General features: G+C 34.7%; 1 protein-coding gene and 1 pseudogene across 1 annotated transcript in view; both read right to left on the bottom strand.

Annotated features, from left to right (window-relative positions):
• The window catches only part of Ndst4 (N-deacetylase and N-sulfotransferase 4), a 227,694-nt gene that overhangs the window by 170,369 nt on the left and 33,637 nt on the right, over positions 1-23,688 (bottom strand). The window lies entirely within an intron of this gene.
• On the bottom strand, positions 20,124-20,609 carry LOC143406385 (large ribosomal subunit protein eL21 pseudogene; annotated as a pseudogene).

The raw sequence follows: 23,688 nt of genomic DNA, 5'->3' as shown, positions 1-23,688 counted from the left end.
AATTTCTATAATTTTTGGATTGAAGTAAATAATTTATCCCTGAATGCAAGATAGACTATCACCATCCATCCATTATCACTTGGTACTTTGGGCAGAGTTTTGTATAGCATCCAGGAACCAACAATATCTCTGTGGCATATGTGTCATCTCATATTATTATATGTGACAGATGTGTGCCATTCTATATTATTTTCTGAGGATTGTAAGGTTCAGACTGTTTAGATGATAAATTATAGGACTATGACAATAAAGCATGGAAAGCTCATTGTCCCTGTCAAATAAAAATATCTATCATTTTGACGATACTGATTCTGCCTATTCAAGAACATGGGAGGTTTTTCTACTAAGGTCTTCTTGAATTATTTTCTTCAGTGTTCTATAGTTTTCATTGTAGAGGTTCTTCACATCTTTCATTAGGTTATTTCCCAGGTGCTTTATTTATTTTTAGGTAATTGGTAATGGTTAATTCCAATTTCTTTTTCACCTGACTCCTTATTGTGGTATAGGAAAGCAATTGATATGTATATTGATTTTGTATCTTGCTACTTTACCAAATTTGTTTATTAGCTTTAGATATTTTCTGGTGGAGGTTTTGGGTCTTCTAAATATAGGATCATGTCATCAACAAACCGGGATAATTTGACCTCTTCTTTTCCTATTTGTATTCCTTAATTTCTTTCTCTTTCCTGATTTCTCTGGCTAGAATGTGAAGGACTATGTTGAATAGGAGTGGTGAAACTGGACATCCTTGTCTTGTTCCTGTTTTTAGAGAGAATGTTTTCAGTTTATCTCCATTCAGTAGGATGTTGGCCTTGGGTTTGTCATATGTAGTCTTTCCAATGTTGAGATAAGTTCCTTTTTTCCCTAGTTTCTCCAGTATTTTAAATGTAAATGGATGCTATAATTTATCGAATGCTTTTTCCTGAATCTATTGAAATAATCATGTGATTCTTGTCCTTAAATCTATTTATGTGATGAATTATATTTATTGATTTTTATATGGTGAACCAATCTCGTATGCATAGGATGAAATCCACTTGATAGGTGGTGCACTATCTTTTTAGTGTGTTTTTGTATGCGGTTTGCCAATATTTTATTAAGAATTTTTCCATTTATATCATCAAGAATATTGGTCTGAAATCTTCTTTTCCTGATGTATGTTTGATGTTGGTACCAGGGTGATACTAGTTTCATTGAATGAATTTGGCAGTGTTCACTCCTTTTCTATTTCATGGAATAACTTGAGGAGGATAGATGTCAGTCCTTTTTTGAAAGTTCTGTGGAACTCAGCTGAGAATCTGTCTGGTTCTAGGCTTTTCTTTGTTGAAAAGTTTTTGATGTTCTCTTCATTTCATTGCTTAATCTTGGCCTATTTAACTTTTCTAAATCTTCATGGTTTAATTTGGGAAGTCATATGTCTCTAGGAATTTGTCAATATCTTCTACATTTTCTAGTTTTGGGGTGTATAGATTTTCAAAATAGTTTGTAATGATTCTCTGGATTTCTGTGATATCTGTTTATGTTTCCTTTTTAACCTCTAATTTTATTAATTTGAGACTTCTCTCTTTCTTTTGGTTAGTATGGCTAAAAGTTTACTAATCTTGTTTATTCTTTCAAAGAATCCAACTTTTTGTTTCATTGATTCTTTGTATTTTATCTTCAATTAAATTTATTTCATCTCTAATTTTAATAACTTCTTGTCTTCTTCTGATTTAGCATCATCAAAATGACCATACTACCAAAAGCATTATACAGATTTAATAAAATCCCCATCAAAATTCCAATGAAAATCTTTACAAAATTATAAAAAAGCACTAAAACTCATATGAAAAAAAATTTTAGCAAGAAAAGATTAGCTGGAGGCATCACAATACCAGAACTCAAATTATACTACAGAACTACAATAATAAAAACAGCATGGTACTAGCATCAAACAGACAAGAAGACCAATGGAATAGAATAGAAGACACAGAGACAAACCCATGTGAATACAATTAATTGATACTGGACAGAGGTGCCAAAAATATATATTCAAGTAAGGACAGTCTTTTCAACAAATGATGCTGGGAAAACTGAATATCCATAGGTAGAAATTTGAAGCTGGACCCACCATGTCTCTCACCCTGCACAAAAGTCAACTTTAAGTGGATTAAAGACCTAAGAATTAGACCAGAAACTCTGCAACTACAAGAATAAAATGTGGACCCAATACTACATCATACTGGCATGGGAACCAACTTCCTTAACAAGACCTCTAAAGCACAAGAAATAAAACTAAAAATCAATAGGTGGAACACCATCAAACTGATAGCATCTTACAACAAAGGAAGCAATTAATTGTGTGAAGAAAAGCCTACAGAACAGGAGACCTTTGCCAGCCACTCCTCTGATAGGTTATTAATATCCATGATAAACAAAGAACTCAAAAAATTAATACTGGAAAAGCAAATAACCCAATAAATAAATGGGCAAGATAACTAAATGGACACTTCTCAAAAGAAGAAATACAAATGGCCAATAAATATCTAAAAAATGCTCAATCTCTTTATCAATTAGTGAAATGTAAACCAAAACAACATTGAGATTTCATCTTATTATAGTCAGAATGGCAATTATCAACAATATAAATAATAATAAGTTTTAATGAGAATATGGAAGAAAAGGTACACTTGAACATTGCTATTGGGACTGAATATTAGGGTAACCACTCTGATAGCAGTATGGAGATTCCTAAAAAAAAGAACTAGGAATAGACTCACCATCTGACCCAGCTTTCCCACTCATTGATATATATCCAAAAGATCTAAACTCAGCATCCTATAGGGATATAGCCAAATCAAGTCTATAGCCGCACAATTCACAACAGCCAGACTATAGAACCAACCTAAGTGCTCTTTATGAAAGAATAAAGAAAATGTGGCATGTATAGACGAAGGAATATTACTCAGTCATAAAAAGAATGAAATTTATGGCCTTTCCTGGTTAATGGATGGCACCAAGGACTATTATGCTAAATGAAATAAGTGAGACTCTAAAAATCTTAGCCAGGTGCAGTGGCGCATGCCTGTAATCCCAGTGGCTGCGGAGGATGAGGCAGGAGGATCTCAAATTCAAAGCCAGCTTCAACAATGGTGAGGCACTAAACAACGCAGTGAGACCCTGCCTCTAAATAAAATACAAAATAGGGCTGGAGATGTGCCGCAGTCTCTGGCTGGGCACAAATCACGAGCCTCCACACAGCTTGTAGATTCAAACAGCAATTCTTTATTCCCGATCTCACACCGGCAGTCTACAAACACGTTCTGGGGGAATCCACGTTCTCTGCCCAAATCCCCTACTCCTGGGCTTCTGTCTCCCAAATATACTGTCTGACCCTAAGAACTCAAGAGGAACTCAGAAGCAGGATACGCCCTATTCTAAAGGGGGAACACCCTAATCTCCTATTATGCTAAACCACCCTATTCTAAAGGGGGAACACCCTAAACACGGATCCTGCCCTGGTCCTTGAGCAAGGTCACCTTACAGAAGTCCTTCCACTAGACAGCATGGGAGTAAGCTGGCAAGGAGATTGTCATACCTACTTGGCTGATGGCTCCCAGCAGAGATGTGGCTCAGTGGTTGAGTGTCCCTGAGTTCACTCCCTGGTACCAAAACAAACCAAACCAAAAAAAAAAAAAAAATATATATATATATATATATATATATATAATTCTAATGTTATATATAACTATTGAACCAATAAAATATCTATCAACACAATGAAAAAGTAAAAGTTACCATTATGTAAACATTTGGTCTTCCAAATTTACAAAAATCATTTTACCTTTCAGAAAGATGTGTCAATACTACATCTGTTTTTTTTTTCATTTAAAAGATAAATGCTGTTTTAGATAATAAATATATCTGAGACAACATTCCTTCTTTATACTTCTCTCCTCAGTTGTGTCTTTGCTTGCTCGCTTGTTTCCTTCCTTTCTTCACTCCCTCCCTCCAGTCCTTCCCATCTTCATTTCAGTGTAAATATTCCTTTAACCAGTCTAATTCTTGTTCTCACCTACCACTTCTCTGGAGTCCTACATTGCCAGAAATGACAACATAGACTCTTGAAAGACTCCTCTCCTGTGTAAACCTTAGACTTTACTTATTTTAAAAAAGGTTTTTGACACATTTATGCCAGATATGTAATTCTTAGCAAATTGATAACTTTGCTTAATGACTTTCTTAAATCTATCCTCAAAAAAAATATGAGGATTTTTTTTTAAATCCTCTCAGATTTATGTGAATTTAAAGGAAGTGATCTAAGATCCATTTATCAAGGGCAAACCAACCAAAATGAAAAGGCCAGGCATTGTGGCTCTTCCCTGGAACTGCAGCTACTCGAGATGCTTAGGTAGGAGGAATGCCCGTTGAAGGCCCGTCTGGGTAACTCGGTGAAACTCTGTCTCAAAAATCAATCAAACAACCAACAACAGCGACAACACAAATAAAAGTAAAGATGCCACTGAGTTCAAAATTTTGAGCTGGGTGTGTAGATCAGGGTAGAGTGCTAGCCTGGTATGTGTAAATGCCCTGGGTTCAATCTACATTACTGGGAAAAAAAAAGAAAGTAAGAAGGGAAACAAAAAAATTCAGAATCCAGGTGAGCTAGTCTAATCTTGCCACGTGGATCTCCTGGTAAATAAACTGATTAGATTTGCCAGAAAGAAGAGAGACCTTCTTAGGCCCTGAGAATGAGGAAGTCCTGGCTGAAGATTACATATTTTAATTAGAACTCAGCATGTGTGAGAAGTGACCTCCTGCAGAATGGCAGGTGAGTCAGGAAAGCCTCGGGGTATAAAATGAACAAGTTTCATAGTTAGGTTGTCCCCACTGTGTTAGAAATCTCACCAGTCTTCCTTTGGGATGTCAGCATATTGGGCAGAGTGCTACCTCCAAGATGGGATCAGCCTTGAGAGCCTAAAACATTCTCTGCTTCCTCTGAGCCTCCTGATTTCCAGCACCCTTGTTGTTATTTGGTAAGTATTATTGTGAGAACACGACTAAGACTCATGTTGGCCTGATTTGATAGTCTGATCTTGTTTGTTAGCTCAATGCCTCACTTGGAGAATGTCTGACTTTGAGGCGTCAGGGTACATTATTTTCTGATAATATTTTTTCTTGCAAACACAGGGAAATGAAATGTATACTCAAATACAAACTTTAAAGAATATTATTGGGAGTTCCTGACAGAATTTAACCTTAAGGGAGAATTCAAACTTACAAGTACAATTCCATCGCTGTCATTGTTCTTCATAATGTTTGTAATCAAAGAATTATTCCATAAAATACCATTAGCTTGCTACCACAGGAAAATAAGGTATTGCATTTCTAGGGTTCATATATCTGTGGTTTATAATTATTCATCAGTGCTGAAATAGGGTTTAGGGTACAGAGATATTATTTAAAGTGCCGTTTGAAATTTTTATTTACTTTCAAACATATTAATTAAAGTTAAAAATAAAAACAAAAGTTTATTCAAGGTTTATGCTCATATGATATGACATCATTGATGAGAACTTTAAAAATTCTACAAAAATATCTATAGGTTAAACTATTCCTGTAGGGCTTATTCCTTTCCATTATGGTATCACTTATACTAATACTTATATTACCATTGAACTGGTATTGTTGTCTTAAAACGTAATATTTGTGTTTTACCATTCATGTTATTAAGTATTAGAGTGCTTTTTTCCTAAAATAGTCCTTTATGTAGTTCTAGAATAATAAAACTCTGTTTCCCTTTCAATTCTTTTGGTTAGCCACCTGTAATGCTTAATTTGAATTGTCAACTTGATTGGATTAAAAGATGCCAAGGTTTAAGAGGATTGTGGGTGTGTCGTGAAGGTATGTGTAAGCATGATTGGCATAAGGGATAGCCAACTGAAATGGAGACCCTACCTAAGTGTGGGCAGCACCTACCAATAGGATGATAGCTTGGATGGTATAAAAATTGGAAGAAGAAGGAAGTAGCTGCAGATGCAAGCTCTATTCTTCTTTCACAGGTTGTTGATTGCTGGTGAAATTGTCTGAGGATATCAGACTCTCAGTTCTTCACTCTTCGAAAGCAGACTCAGACAGTGATTCTCCAGAAGCCATCAGTCTTCTACTAGGGTAGCACTCTTGGTCCCTCTTGTTTGGGGGCTTTAGCCTCTTGGACTGCAAAGCTACTGTTCTTCCAGGACTCCAGCCTGCAGACGGCCATTGTGGACTATCAGCTTCTGGTCTCGTAAACCAACCTACACTTATGTTATATATACTTACATTATACATACTAAACAATAATAATAATAACAATAATAATAATAATACCATTCCTGAGTCATAGAGTTTTAAGTAAATTTTGGACAAGAATTGCTAGGGGATGGTGCCTAAACTAATAGGTAGTTTAGTATTATTAAATCTAAATCTCAGGGAAGAAAAGTTTGCACAAATAGAACTTTGGAATCCTTTAGTCTATATGTAATTGTTGAAACTCTTGTCTACTGAGCAGACTCACAAATATGAAAATTTAGAATAAAAATTGCAATGGTCTTTACTGGAGCAGAGAAAGTAACATTTTAGGAGGAAATATTAAAATATGATAATAATAAAAAATAATCAAAGAAAGAGATAAGAAGATATCATGAAACAAGAAGACTGCTGCATGTCTACTTTGTGAAAATAGTAAGTTTCAGGAAAGTATCACTAGATGAAATGATGTTTAATGTCACTATAATAAGATATGAAAAGGACTAATTGGGAATAGGAATTAGGAAGAACTTGGAGCACTTAGCAAAAACAGTTTTATTACAAAAATGTGGTGGAAGCCAGACGACCTTGGGTGAGACTTCAGCATTGTATTTGTTATGATCCTCACAGGAAACATGCCAAACTAAAATGAGGATAACTGAAGGAGAATTTAATAAAAGGATGATTTACAAAAATGAGGGCAGGGAATGTAAAAACCACAAAGGATAATACAGTAGCATAGGGCCCAGAAGCAGGGCTTTGTTACACTTATAAACCTGAGGTCACAAGGAAGGAATGTTTACTAGAACTGGAAGAAGAATAATTCTGCACAGTGAAGGTCACCGGAGAGAGGTAAGAAATTCTTTCAAAATACTTCCAGGGCAGCAAATTCAAGGACAGCAACCCTACAGGGAAGCAGACATCTTTATCTCACTTTCCCTGGGCAATTCTTCTATATGTATTTCCCATTGCCAAAACCTAATTGGAAGTTATCTTACCAGATAGTTCATTGATGTAATTTGTATAGGGCAGTGTGGATCTGTATCACGCATATAAGTTATCCAGCACAAAACACAATGAAAGGCAGTATTAAAATCAAGAATATGTTACTATTTAAGGAAGTGTTAATAAGGAAGAAAATAAAAGAATTAGCTACAACCAGAAAACAATGTTTGGATAAAGACAGGCTTTTATGGTAGAAAAGCATTGAGCACATTAGTAGGTTATGACCAAGAATCCCATAGAGTAGGTCCAAAACACAGGAGCAAGAGATACTTGTTAGTAGAAAAAAATTCCAGAGGAGACAGAGATGGGATTAAGAACACAGTTGAAGAGTTTGTTTTGAACAGGAAAATGATGCATCCTCCTTTTATATTTTAGAAGAAAACACAAAGATATAATCATATTTAGGTATATTTAATGTTTGGAAAATATTATGCTAAGAGATATCATCTATGTGGCCTTTATTTTCTTCATATGATACAAGGAAACTATAAAGTATAATTATGTTATCTTTAAGAAAAATAAATGAGTAGAATCTTAAGTAAATATACTACAAAGCCACAATATTCTTCTCCCACTTTCACAGTCCTGTGATTATCTTAGAATAGCTTATTTACTCATTTATAACAGTAGACACCACAGATTGTCATATTAATTTGATTGTGCACATTGGTACACACACACACACACACACACACACACGCATGGTAAAAGAAAAATTGATGTCTATATTTGCCAGATTTCTGTCACTGTGACAAAATACCTAAGAAAATCAACTTAAAAGGGGAAGATTTATTTGGGTTCATTGTTTCAAAGGATTCAACCCAAGGTAACTTGGTCTCATCGCTATGGGCCTCTGGCAAGACAGAACATCATGGTGCAAACTTTGTGGTACAGCAAAGGTATTCATCTCATTGTGACTGAGAGAGAGAGAGAGAGAGAGAGAGAGAGAGAGAGAGAGAGAGAGAGAGAGAGAGAGATATTGGCTGGAAACGGGACAATCTTCAAGGACATGCCACCAGGAATCTACTTCCTCCAATCTGGCTTTCCATCTGGAAGTTTCAACTAACTCCCAGTAGAACCATAGGCAAGCACTATGACTTCTGGGGAACTTTTTTAGATCCAAACTCCAACAGTGTCTTGGTCCTTCTTCTTCTTTTTTCCCCAGCTGTAACAGAATTCCTAAGGCAAGATGAACAGGTGCTCTATGAAAACCAGATTTTTTTTTTTACACAGTTCTGGATGCTGGACAGCCCAAGATAAAGCACCAGGCATCTGGTGAGGACGTTTTTTTCTGTGAGTTCAATGACAGGAGTGAAAAACTGACCTCACAAGCCCTTTTTACCCTCTTCCATTAGGCCCACCTCTCCCCAGTGTTACATTGGGGAATTAAGTTTCCAAGACATGAATTTTAGGGGACTGTTATGGTTTAAATATGAGGTGTCCCCCCAAAGCTCCTGCTAATGAAGGAATATTCGGAGGGGAAATGATTAGATTATAAGAACCATAACCTAATCTGTCACCTTAGTTTGAATGAACTGAAGGGGCAGTAACTGGTGGCAGAGAGGGTGTGCCTGGAAGAAGTGGGTCACTAGGGCTGTGTCCTTGAAGGTTTCATCTTCCCTGTGGCCCTTTCCCATGCCCCCTGCTTTCTTCCAGCCATGGGGTGAGTGGCTTTCTTCTCCCCCAGGCCCATTTTCCATGATAAGCTGCCTCATCTTGGGGTCAGAGCAATGGAGTAGGCCATCAGTGAACTGAGACCTCTGAAACTGTGAGCCTCAAACAAACATTTTCTGCTCTAAATTGTTCTTGTTGGGTATTTTGGTCCCAGTGATGTAAATGCTGATTAAAAACAGAAGCTGGTACCAAGAAATGGGACATTTTCATGACTAACCTGACATGTGGTTCAAAAGCCTTGGGTGCTGGTTTGCAGGATGAGTTTTGAAGTTTAGAGATGAAAACTGGAAACCCTTTCGCCTATTGTAAGCAGAGTTTAATGGGTGATTCTGATGGGAACTATTGGAATGCTAATAGAAATGGAGACTGCGCTCTTGAGAGAAATGAGAGCTCTTTTGGTGACTGAATTGGCAGCCACCATACTATATTTCAGCAAAGAACTTGCCTACATTTTTCCCATTTTTTGAGACTCTGTGTGAGGTTGCATTTAAAAGTAACAAATAAATTATCTGGTGGAGGAAATTTCAAGATAGCACAGTATTCTGTCAGTGGCATGGACATAGCTGGTGGCTTTTAGTCAAGTTTACTGTGAGAAATGAGATCAGAAAGCAGAGCTAAAGTGTTTTAAAAACTTGTGTTTTGGCCAGAAAAAGTGGATATGTATTTGTTGAAAGGATTACAGACCCATAAAGAGATGCTAACTAGTTTGCCTAGAGATAATAGAAAAGATGCCTGGAGAGTATCACAGGAATTTGGGAGACTACACCCACCACAGGTCCCAGAAGAGAAAATTCTTCTGAAAAAAAAAAAAAAAAAAGATGACTGGGGAGAGATGAGTGGGGAGGTGCTCTGCTTGGCTGCCTAAAAACTTGTTTCACCATGCTGAGCCATGAAGGTACTGGGGTCAATGCAGTCTTGTTTCCAGGGGGCCCAACTCTTGTGCAATCTGGCAGTAGACGTTGGCTTTATCCACCTGGTACTGGTTTTGCAAGAATACAGGATGCTAAAGTTAAGGGGTCACGGAGGCTTCCACCAAGAATTCAAAGGAAGGCCTGTGAGGTCAAGCAAAGAGTAGCAGAATTAGAATCCCTGAGGGCTGCCTCTGAGAGGGTAATGTGAGAACCTGCAAAGGTGAAGCTGAAGCTGGAATGGAAACCCAGGGAATTAAGAGATGACAGTTACCTGTACTATCTGTAGAGAAGCCGCTCACTGTGGGGAGGCCAAAGCCAAAGGGAAGACCATGCAACCTGAAACCAACAAGGGCAAAGGGGCAGAACTGCCTAAGCCCTTTGAAGAACACATCTCACAGCTATGTCCTAGATACTGTATGTGGGGTTAGGGGAACTGTTTGCACTGCTGGGTTTCAATCTTGCTTTGGCCCCCTCCATCTTTTCTATGCTCCTATTCCTCCATTTCAGAATGGGAATATTTCATCTGTGCCATGGTATGTTGGATATATGTAAGGTGTTTTATAGAGACTCACAGCCAATATTTTGCCTTGAATCTTATAGAATTCTGGGACTTAGGCAATGCTAAAGCTGTTGTGACTATAGAACACTTGAGATGGACTAAATGCATTTTGCATTGTGAAATTAATGTGAACTTTTGCAGGTCATGGATAGAATGTTATGGTTTGGATATGAAGTGGTCCCCAAAGCTCCTGTGAATGAAGGAATATTTCAAGAGGAAATGATCAGCTTGTAAGAGCCATAATGTAATCAGTCACCTTAGTTTCAGTGAATTGACTGGGAGATAACTGTAGGCAGGTGGGGTGTGGCTGAAGAAGGTGGGTCACTGGGAGCAAGCTCTGAATCAGATCATCTTCCCTGGAGTCCCTTCTCCCACCTCCTTCCTTGCTGCCATGAGGGAAGTGGCTTTATTCTGCAAGGCCCATTCTCCATGATGTGCTGCCTCACCTTAGGCCCAGAGCACTGGAGTTGGCCATCATGAACTGAGACCTTTGAAACTATGAACCCCAAATAAACTTTTTTCTGTTCTAAGTTGATCTTGTCAGGTATTTTGGTCATGGCAAAGCAAAAGCTTAGTAAAACAGAGACACATTCAGATGGCAGCAAGAGTTATTATTGACTAAAAATCTCTATGACACATATCAAAAAGGTAGAAAGATATTAAGAGATGGTTTAGAAAAGCAAGGTGAGAAAAAGACTTTAAGTCAGAGAGTAGGTGGATGAAAGCTCTCACTGAGATTGAAGTCTCTAAATGTAGGGAGTAGGAGAGAGGAGATGAGCATATTAGAACTCACATTGGCAGAGAACTGAGAGCTTAAGGTAATGGGTCTTGAACATATTTAAGAATAAGAATAACCAGGAGGGCTAAACATGAACATTTAAAAACCCTTTAATTTAGAATTAGAAAACTGTTAACTTCCAAGGAAATTCTAAAGAGACTGGATCAGGTTCTACTTCGAAGTTGACTTGTAAGTTCATGTCTAGGGTAAAAATGAGAATTGGGATAGGAAGGAAAACTGTGAGAGAAATTAAAGTTTCCATGGTATTATTTGGAAGTTTAGGTGACAAAGAAGTAGGTGGAGGTCCATGTGGCCAATCAGACAGATGCTCAAATTAGGAATGGGAGCAATCAAATGTGCACAGTAATATTTGGAGCAGCAGTAAGCAATTAGAAGAATGCTGAATTTGCCTATTGGGCTGGATACATTTAGTTATAGAAAGGGCTATAGAGAAAATGGTGCCCCTTAGAGATCCAGTTTTCAACAAAGATAAGTTAAGGGAAAGGCATTCCTGGAAAGGTTGAAAGTTAAGAAAAGTTAGTTCACAATGAAATGAACATTGCAAGAAATGTAGTGGAAAATCTATAGTTGGGAGTGGAGAATAATTTTGTGATAAACCATGGATAAAAAAGCACAAAGTATGCTTATATTTTTTCTCTGAAAAAGAACTAAATAATACATTTTACCTTATTGTATTTGTTTTTGTTATCACTGCTTTATTTTATGCAATGAAAAGAGACAGTAATGTAGCTATATTTTTGTGTGAAAATTCAATATCAGAATACTGAAGACAAGTACTTTGAATACTTACATAAGGAGAGAGAAATGGAAGTGACACATTTGTAGACATCCATTAGGAATTACTGGTTAGCCATAAAATACCAGGAACTCTTTCCTAACATAAATTATAATATGAAAGTACAAAATACGGTGTGATCAGAATCATAAGTTTTATTATGTTAATGCTGAACATCTAATAAATTCTTTTTTTAATTAATTTTTATTGTAGGTTGTTCAAAACATGACATAGTTCTTGATATATTATATTTCACACTTTGATTCAAGTGGGATATGAACTCCCATTTTTACCCCATATACAGATTGCAGAATCACATCAGTTGCACAACCATTTCTAATAAATTCTTAATGAAATTTTCAGATGATGGTCTTACCCAGAAGAAGAAGTGACAAAAGAAACGGGGTAGTTTGAGTTTATTCTGACCTACACAAAAATACTTACTTTCAATGTCGGTTAGTCAGAAACTATAGGTCACAGTATCCTGCATTATGGAATAAAGAAGGAAGGAAATTCAAGCAGGCAAGTCAGACTTTGGGAAAAACACTAAAATTGGAACATTTTATTTTTATCCCATGGTCAGGGATTCTAGCCAAAACATCAATTCAAAAAGGTAAGAAAGTGATAAAATAGAATTCTGTTCACACAGTTGAAAGTAATCACATCAGCATTTTTAAAGAGAGGTACATAAATAAATAAATTTAGTTGTTTGGAAAGATCTCAATATTTTAAAAATGGGTGTAAGAGAAAATGAATAATATGTCATTAGGGATGAATATAAAACCAGGTCATGTTTCTGTAAGAAAAATGTTACATGAGGTAAATAGTAGGTTTCATGTTTTCACTTAGAAAGGGTGGGTAATTCAGAAAAGAGCTACAAGAATATTAAGAAAGCATGATAGCACATCCTGTAAGGGCTGGTTAAACAACTGCAGCCAATATGACCAGCTGAATTAATCCTTTCTCTTACAAGGTCTTCATCCCATCTCTGATGTATCCTGCTTTCTAGTATCTCCTTAGATTTTTCTCTTTCAGTTTACAACCTAGAAATAAGAAAGGGCCTAACAGTCCACCTGTCATCGGACACTCACTTTAGAATGTTTCATTCTTTAATGCCTGGAGTCCTCAACAAAACAGAAAATGTCACATAGCACATTTTGTTATATTTGTTTTCCTAAAGAGGACTTAAGGTTAGGGCTGAAGACCAGGAACATCAGAAATTAATTTTGCTATCTCTAGAAAGCAAAATTAGGAACACTTGTAATAGAAGACTCAAGATAAAATAACGAATGGAGTCCCATCTATTATAAAATGTTGAGCTCCCCATCCTTGGAAATTTTCAAATAGATTTTGAAACTATATAGTTACTTCATAGAATCCGTAAATATGTAAATATATATGTAAATATTTATGATGGTCTGGAAGACCACAAAGTTTTTCATGTTCTAAGGTATGCAATCTGCTTCCCAATATGCAGATAAAAAATTAATTCTCCAGTTAAAAATCAAAATGCTCACAAGGTACAATCTGAAAAAAAAATGTGAGTAGAAAAGAATAGCATGTATTACATTCATTGTTTTCTTATCTTGCTTCAGATTTAGTTTTTCAGTGAAATTGTGGTTAATCTCCAGTGCTGAATATTTGCTAGACTACTTTCTTGATGTTTTCCTCAACAACTTGCATAATTCTTGCCTCTATAAATACTATTAATGTTGTAAGCAAATGTTTCCTGTCAATTTGTATTTCCTTGATTACAAGCAAAGTATTACCTGTCTTTTTCGAATCTTTTTGCCATTTATTATATAATTTAATTTTTTTTTCATAATATTACCTTTGTCAATTTATACATAGAAGTTTGAAGGATCCTAATGTCAATTAACTTTATTCTTAATGCAAAATTTTTCCATTTTGAATAGATGAATATATCTTTGATTTTGAAGAACTATTTCTTCATCATGTTGATTACAATGTTTTCTTTGTGTTCTTATTTTTAATATTCAACATTTTAATCTACCTATTATTTGATTCATTGTGTGGAGTAGGAACTCTCTTTTGATTTTTCTTCCCCCAAATCAATTTTTTTTAATAATACAGAGTTTATTCATCAGTTAGGATTGACTCATTTGTCATGTATTAAATGATAATACTCATTAGAGAACACACTGTTGAAAAGCTGGATTAAAAAAAAAAAACAAAAAACAAACAAACAAAAAAACTACCAGCATCAGGTTGTTTCATCATTTTGTGTGTGTGTGTGTATGTGTAGCATTTGAATAACACTTATAAAGCATTTAAAAATTATGTTTCTTATGTAATAAGAAATATAATTTCAAAGCACCAGTTTAGGATTTATTTAAATTAGAAAATAAGATTATTCTCAATATGTTAGTTCATGAATTGCTTAAAAATTTTGACAACTGTGAACAACTTAAAAGCTCAATATTAAATAATTGTGCTCTGATATTTATATATTAATTAAATTTTGGTCCTGAAGTTGAGACTCAATATTGTGTACTGCCTTGATATATGGTGAAATAGGAAGGGCCTCCAATGGCAGAATACAAAGTGCCCTCGGCACTGTGCTCTAGAGGAGGAGATCCCTACCTCTAAAACCTTCTTATTATAGGGATCTTATTATTGGCACAGTTCCTGCTGATTCTTGAGTGCCAGGTTTCAGTCTCCTGACAACCCAAAAAATTATTCACACAATTTCTCCAACAGGAATCAGGGGCACTAGAAAGTCTGATGGTTATCTTTTCACAATTCCTAGCACTTTTTTCTGTTCTTTTGCATTATACTACATGGTAATCTCTCCTCCTCCTCCTCTTCCTCCTCCTCCTCCTCCACCACCACCTCCTCCTCTTCTTCTTCCTCCTCCTTCTGCCGCCTTCTCCTTATTCTCCTCCTCCTCCTCCACCTCCTCCTCTTCTTCTTCCTCCTCCTTCTGCTGCCTTCTCCTTATTCTCCTCCTCCTCCTTCTTCTTTCCCACTACCCCTGTTTTTCATGTCATTATTATTTAAATTATACCACCTTGTTTCTTCCCCAAATATGCACATCAACTGGATTTTTACTTTGCTTTTGAGTGTAAATCCAAAATAAATGGCTCTGTGTCTTTTATAATGTTTTCCTTTCCTCAAGCTCTGAGTGAATTTGACCAACAAATTGCAATCCAGCTCTTTGTGTTTGGCTGACCCACAACCCTCTGGTAGGAATGACTCACTTAGCAATGGGGTGAAGAGTAAAATAATGTTACAATATTATGCAACAATTACTAAATCTTTTCAACATTTTGATTCATATTTGAAGTGTTCAAGTACTAATATTATATAGAAAAAAACTCAGAATTCAAAAGTCTGTTACTTCAAAAAATGCCCTAATCCAGGATAAAATATAAAAACAATATTTACTTTCCTAAGTTTTATTTCATTTTTAATTGACACAATAATTGTACATGTTCATGGGGTATGGTAGGAAGTTTAGACTTATCCACATTGTGTAATTATCAAATTAGGGCAATTAGCATATCCATCAATTGTAACATTTCTCATTTCTCTGTGGCGAGAACATACTCAATGCTTTCTTCTAGCTATTTTGAAACATGAGCTAGCAGTTATAAAACTGAGCAACTTTATTCTCAAACATAGGGAGCATGAATGATCAATGGTTTTAACTTTTAATATTCCCAAATTATACTACTTTCAGTTGCAGAAAACAGTAAAATTTTAACTCATTATCTTGTCATTTTAGTTACTTGAAGCTTTCATTTGTTTATCATAGTTGACATCATCCTGTTAAATGATAGTATTTAAGAACATTCAAATTTGTGGTAGAAATAAGATTGTGTATAACTTAAAATTAAGGTAACAAAAGAAATAAATTTCAACAGGTAGTAATTTTATGTGAAGAAACAGAACAGAAAACAGTTGCTATGGATTATGAAACCTTAAAGGCTGTAGTTGAAGTGATAGACAAAAGTCAACATGGTCATAGGTTACAAGCTGGTTCTTCAAGAATAGAACAGAGAGGACACTATGAAAGGCAGGGATTATATGGACAAGGGGAAGTAGAAATTATACAAGAGGTAAGCAGAAAAAAAGTGTCATGAATTTGAAAATAATTTGTAGTCACCACTCAATTTAAATATTAAAATAGATGTCATGCATATTCTTTAAAATACAGTAGCATAATTTTAGCTTTAAGAGAACATAATGAAGGCCTTAACTGGCTGATTTTCATTCTATATTTGTTCCTTCTGAGCTTCTAGTTAAGGAGTAGGAGTATCCCACATATGGGTGTATGCATGTGATTATCCAAACATAATGCAAATATATCACTTATATATGACCATAGAAATACCATGTTGATTTATAACTCCCTGCCCAGTGCCTCCTTTGTCAGTTGCATAATAAGTGTGTTAGTGAAAAAAATCTAATCCATTCTATGAAAGTCAATTATAGAATTCTGCTTACAATGGAAAATGTCATTACCAGTAAGGATACAGAAAGATAATGAGAGCATAACTTGGATTTATCTTTTACCACCTTATGCAGGACAAGATAATTGGAACTGTAAGCTTTTGAGTAGTTGTCTTTGGAAACAAAGATTCAAAAAAGTGATTAGATTTATTTCTATGATTATTTATCAAGACATAATAGTCTTAATTAAATAAGAATTACTAAAACTAAATGTTAATTGTATTTTTATTACAAAAATTTTACTTCTCAAATGAGAAAGATATTTTCATCTGCTTAGAAAATCTTCTCTAAGTTGTTTACTAGATGATATTTCTAAATACAGCTTTTTCTGTAGCAGATATTTGCAATGCCAGGTGCCTATTATTTTAATATTAAAACATCCCAGGTCATAATATTTTATAGTTATAAATCATTCATGTTTAATATAGTAATTTAGTTGTTATATATAATAGAAAGTATATTTTATGTAATTTTAAGCAAAGTAATTATATGTATGCCTATATATGTTTACTATAATCAAACCAGTATAAATACTTGAAGAAGGAAAACTGTCAATAGCAAGTAAATATGATTTATAAAGTATTTTAAAATAAAGAATTTCATATAGTTATTTTAGTAGACTGATAAAAGAATCTTTCCTAAGAATATTTTGCAAAAAAGGTTAATAACATTTTCAAGATTACATAATAGACAGATGCCAAAACTAACATTCTACCCTGGGTTTTTGTCTAGTGTGTATCATTTCTAAATTTAGAGAAACAGTATAGACAGCACTTAATAGTATATGAGTAATTTACCTCCTTAGTGCTTGACATCTAAAGATGGTCTTATATGTAAATATATTAAGATGAAATGACTTTAGATAGTAAGAAAATTCTCAAACATGATACTGGTATTAAATAGGGAATGCAATTATATGATACCCTTCATAATTGTTTATTTTCATATTGATAATTTTTCATTAGCAATAATATAAGTGAAATAAAAAAACAAAAGTTAAATAAGATATATTATAGGAAACAGCTTTTATATATCATTTCTCTTGATAAAATGTACTGTGTTTTAAGAGAGAAAGGGGAAGATGGGGGAAGAAGAGAAAGAATGTCTGTGTTACAAGAGTTTTCATGAGAAGAGGAACAGAATTGTTTGATTAATATCAATAACACTGTGATTTTAGGGCTGCTTCTCCTTTGTAAGGATAGTAGTCATTAATGTTCCTTCCACGCAGGAAAACGATAGAGAAGAGAACGTAATCTGTAACAGAAAATCACTAAAATCTAGTGATCCAAGGAAATGCTGTCAAAAGAAGTTAAGTCAAGGTCAATGAAAAAAATGTACCAACAGGGATGACAGAGATTATGGATGGATTTATAATTGGAATATGATTACTAATTTGTGTTGTCACACATGAGGTGAATTTTGAATTGTATTCATGATTGCTAATTTGTGGATCAGAATTTGAATCTATAAATATAAAGCAAACTCTAAAAGATATAATTTTATCTTTTAAAATTTCTTTATGCAGTCCAGCAGTGTGGAATTGTGTTGATTTTTCTTGCTATCCTGTTATGTGTGTGTGCATCTACATCTACATGCATATGCCTTTCTCTTCGGAATGTTCTCTGTGATCAGAGGCTTCTTTTTAGTGTAACTCTGGGCATAAATTTAGTATCTGGAACACTGTACATGCTTGAAAAATATTTTCAGAATAAAATTTAAAAAATGATTTGAAGAACTCTCTTTAAATAGCTGAAGGCCAAAGTTAGGGTCCTCATAATTCTGATCAGTATCAATCTGAGTCATCATCATTGATTTAGATATTCAACAACAAAACCAATCAATATCACACCTACTTCAGTAGCCTATGAATACTTTAGAAGAAATAAATTCAGAGTAGGGAGGAATATGTGAAGAGAGCAACTAGAGAAGGAGAGAATGCCCTGGTGGAGTAAATAAGTCATCAAATGAAACGTCTGAGGTAAGTTCACAGGTGAGTTTTTCTCTGTTCATGTTTTGACTTCAATTGCGTCAGAAGCTAAAATCAGAAAGTGAAGATAAAATCAGAACTCAAAACCTCATGTACCTAAAATAGACTAACATTTAGTGAGTCTAGAATCAAGTAGAGTGGCTGGTGTGCAACCCCTTTTCAATTGCTATTTGTTGAGTGAATGAAAGAAGTCAAACTGGATTTTCAATTACCATTTCATAGGGGACTGAGAAACTATAAACAGACAAGGTAGCAATAAATTTTACAAAGTCCAATAACCTTTGCAACTTTCCCATGTTTGTTATTGCCTCGCCTTAGTATCTTTATAGAGTTATTGGCCAGGAAAATCATTACAATTAGATTTGTTCTTAACTATAGAGACAGGGGAAGGCTGGGGAAAAGGGTAAGAATATGGAAAAAGAGAACTCTCCTGGCAAAAGAAGGAGTGATGAATGCCATCAAAGACAGTGAGAAGCCCAAATCTCCCTGATCTTCTGCAGTAAAGGAGAGCCAGGCAAACCCACCTGGCTTAACACCCATTCATTAAATCACACATTCAACAAATTAGAATTCCCCAAGGGACCACATCTCTAATATCAATATTATATTATCATAAATGACTTGTGGTTATTTATTTTCAAACCCTGTTAAGCATGTGTGTTAGCAGGTGATTTTATTTTCCCCATTAAACATTAAGTTATAAAAAAAAATTATTCTGACATTCTGGTGGCAACAGTACTCCTTTTTAAAATTCCCATAAATTAACAGTAATTAGTTTAGAGAAAGTAAAAATCATGGGTCACATTTAAAATTCAAGTAAGAGAATGAGCACATAAGTGAACACCACAAAATGTGTAGACAGGATCAAAGGAAATCAAGAGAGAGGGAAGAGGAGAGGGCATAGGAAAGTATTGGGGCATGAAATCTTTCAAATTATGCTTTCTACAAATACATATATACCAGAGTAAATATCTCTAATATATGTGGTTATAATCTATTGATAAAATTATTATTATTATAGAAGGGAAATATGTAGAATAGAGAAAGCTGATTAGAAGGAGGAAGGGAAAGAGAAGTTACTGATGAATGAGATGGATCAAATTAAGTATATATACAAATATGGCATAATGAATCCCACATAATATAAATCTAAAATATAGAAAAAATTTAAAATAAATAAATTTTTATATTGATTTTTTGAGAGCAATTTATAAATATTAAAAAATCAAAAATATAAAGGAACACAAATGTGTATCCAATTGATATAATCACATATTTATAATCACATAGGAATGCAACATCCAAGGCCTTTGAAACAAAATAACTTCTCTGTACCTACATATGTAACATATATTTAAAACAATAAGAATTAGAATAGAATTTGTGTTCTTACAGTAATCACACTGACATGGTTATTCTAATAAAGTGATGTTGGTATCATGGAGCTTTGACAAATAACTCATGCAAGCTCGTACTTGTCCCTATTACAACTGAGATCTCTCAGCATGGGAGAAAGGAGATATAAGTGTGAAACACAAAAAAATAATTGTTCCTGTTTGAGATGAAGGACCAAGAGTGACACTAATATTTTTTTTTTCAATTAAAAAAATCGTTTTTATAGTACACGGGCCTTTATTTTTTTAATTTTAATTTTAATTTTTTTACACTTATTATGTCATGAATTCATAGGGAATAGGTTCCAGCAGTTCAGGCTCCTTTCCATTTGTTCTCACAAAATGTGCTTCTCTTGGGGGGTGGGGGGTGCGGGGCAGGCGAGCGCTTCAGCTGAACCCAGGTACCTTTCTCTTTGGCTTCCTTCTTTTTCTGATCATTTTCCTTCGAAGCTGTTTTGGCTCTTAGAGTGCTTAATATGCTCACTATGCACATTAATTCTCTTGGCAAGAATCTTGCCCTTAACATGCTTATTCACAACAATGCCAACAGCACGCTGGGTAACGTGGTAGACTCTCCCAGTTTTGCCATGATAACATTTGTGCGGGCATTCCTTTTTGAACAGTACCCATTCCCTTGATGTCTACAATATCACTCTTCTTGTAGATTCTCATATATGTGGCCAAAGGAATAACTCCATGTTTTCTAAAAGGCCTAGAGAACATATACCGGGTTCGTCTCCTCTTTCCCTATGTGTTCATCATTTTGGCAAATTACTGGAAGATGGCGGTTCCCGCCGAGAAGAAGCGACACTAATATTAATAGTGTATTTCACAGGGACCCATGAGCATCCCCTATAGCATAGTTTGTGGCCATGAAATGCCATGCCTTGAAGCAGAAGCCAAGATCCTTACAAAGTAGCCAAATCCAGTCCTAGGCCACAAAATTATAAGATGAACTTGGAACATTTTGTTATTTGTAGCAAAATAAACAGGTTCCTTCTGTTGAAGTCAAAATAATTTGAGCATCAATAATGCTCAAATAATCAATAAATTCTCAATGGATTTAAATATGTGACTATTTTAAAATTCATTATCTCATAAAGATAATAAACACAAAAGGAAAATAATTGTCCACAGTTGGAGGATGCAAGTTAACCAGAACCGCATTTTGAAAACTAGCTGCTAAAGATAAGTAAGCATTTATTTCATCTTTTTAATAAACTGTAGCACCGAGTAACCTAGTAGTAGAGAAGTTTCTTTTCATAGATTTATTGCAGCTAATGAATGGAGAAAGAATTATGACATAGTTTCACAAACCCTAATGAATTAATGGGTTTAGGCGTTGATCATTAACAGCTGCTAATATCACACAAAGACAGCTGGATCCTACAGAAGCTGACAAGCCCCTTTTGAAGTAATTTTCCTTAAATATTAAACATGAATCTGATTTAATCTCTAGATTCAACTCTCAATTTATAGAAAAGACAAACTATGCTGAAAGAAAAGCTATGAGATAAATAAGAAATCACTTTTTCATGTTACTATTTTTATTAATTGAAAATAGCATATAAAAAAGATGTAATTATTTTTCAAGCTACCTCAGCCTTCCAGAAGTAATTCCCCAATTCATTGAAGAAAAACTCAAACAGGTTTTTAAAATCCTCAGTATTAAATACAAGGGTGATGCAAATCAGTTCAAGGTGATTTCTGGTTAGCTGTGAGCTGACAGGCTAGCTAATGACATTCTCTGAGAAGGATTACCTCTGAATAAAATGGTATCATTGAAATATGAATATAAAGAAAAAAAGATTAAATATCTTGTTTTGAAGTTAATCACAAGCTTTGATATCTTTCTCCTTTTCATTCCAAGAATGTTACTGATCATCATAGCCAGAATGTAGTGTACTCCCATTTATTTGTTCTTGACACATCACATTACATACACATGAGATAGCTGAGTCCCTGCCTATAGGTTTGAATTTTCTCAACCTTTAAACAGGAAAGACTACATCCCTCAGATATTTGTGAAGGCAACTTGAGAATAAAAACCAGGTGTTATTTTTTCTTTCTTATGAAGCAATGGCTTTTGTGAAAGCACTTATTCTGTCATTTATTCATTCAGTCATCAGTCATTTGACAAGTGTCCATTATATGCCAACTGAAGATAGAATGGTTCACTTATTATTGTTTGTTTTTGAACAGCTTTACTCATCATGTGCTGGGCATCTTTAAAACAGGCAGAGCTATGATTTGAACAGAGACATTAGCTCCAGATTCTATCTATATCAGTGCTTTCCAAACTTTTGCCATTCATGGTAATTTCAGTGTCTCAGTAATTTATTTGATGGAATGAAAATACCCAAATAAATGTCTTAGAGTTTCCTTATTATACATTTAGGCCCCCAAACTTAATAATAATAATAGTGTAGGTGGTGCCTCACAGGTGTCTCTGTATTTCTTTTACAATATCTTTCAGATATTGAACAGAACTTGTGGCACTTCTGCAAGTTTACTGTGTGCCCCAGGATGCCTAGATGCACAGATTGGAAATGAACATCAGCTAGTTTAAGCTCTACACATGCTGCTTGAATATAAAAATAGTTCCTACTCTCAGTCTGAACCCTGACAACAAAGATTCCCAAAATGTCCTATCAGTTTTAAAATTTATGTTAAAAATCATAGTTATGAAGATAAAACTTTAAAAAATAAAAACAAAATATTTATAGACACATACTTTAAAGTTTGACTCTCAATCATGGTCATAATTGAAATATTAGTATATGTTTAAGAGTTACAAAAATAAATCCAAGAATCTCTGTTATACAAAAGTGGTATGATAAAGTATATAAGAACATAGGTTTTCAGAGATAGGAGGGCAGAAGTTATGATCCTGAATCAGTCAATGCATACCTAGGTGATTGCAGACAAGCTACATAATGTCTCTTGGTACCTCAGTGCCCTCCTCTGTAAAATGGAGAATATAACATTCAACTTGCAGCTTGTTATTCTGATCTACATAAGATGCCAAAAATATTTACTGCTTGGCATTGATAATGAGATAAATATTGAATAAATGAAATAACAAAGGGATACAATTAAAAAGTTGACTGCAAAAGCATTATTTGAACAATATAATCAAAATGCTATAGTATTTCAGAGTGATAGATGTTACTGCTTGAAGGGTCTCAGAATATTATAGAACTGACTTTTGAAAGTAACTTAAAAGCAGTGACTCAAAATATTTTTTAATCATAACTTCAGAAAATATCTTATAGGCCTCATTAATACTTTCTATAATTTTAACGAATTCACACTAATAATCTAATGTGTCTGTTTCCTCCTGTTTACGATCTACTAAGTCATTTTCATGTTCCATAGTTTGAAAGATACTATTTAAAATATGGGCAGAAATAGAATTGTATCTTCAACTGCAGAATCAAATAGTAGATAGTTAGGGACTAATCCTTCCAACAGGCTAGATAGACTGAGAGCCTGCCACTACTATTGCACAAAGATCTGGAATAAATTATGATGGCTTATATGTTTCACATTGTTGCACTCACTAAAGAGAAAATTGATTCATCAGCAGTAACACCCCCCCACACACTTCCTCCAAGCACACATAAACAGCAAGCTGTGCAAAAAACAATAAGGAGAAAGCACCTGAAAAGGGAAGGGTATGGTCAAGTGTGTTTACCGTTAGGGAAAATGTCCATGATATTTTCATGCGGGAATGAAAAGTAAGTCTTGGAGCCAGGCAAAGCAGAGATTGTCTGCTAGAGATTCTACAATTAAACAGAGGCCTAGGATAAAAGATAAATCATTCCAAGTCAATTGGAAC

This window comes from Callospermophilus lateralis, chromosome 8 (genome assembly GCF_048772815.1).
Source record: "Callospermophilus lateralis isolate mCalLat2 chromosome 8, mCalLat2.hap1, whole genome shotgun sequence".
NCBI classification, from domain to species: Eukaryota; Metazoa; Chordata; class Mammalia; order Rodentia; family Sciuridae; genus Callospermophilus; species Callospermophilus lateralis.
This window is presented reverse-complemented; position numbering and strand designations above follow the sequence as displayed.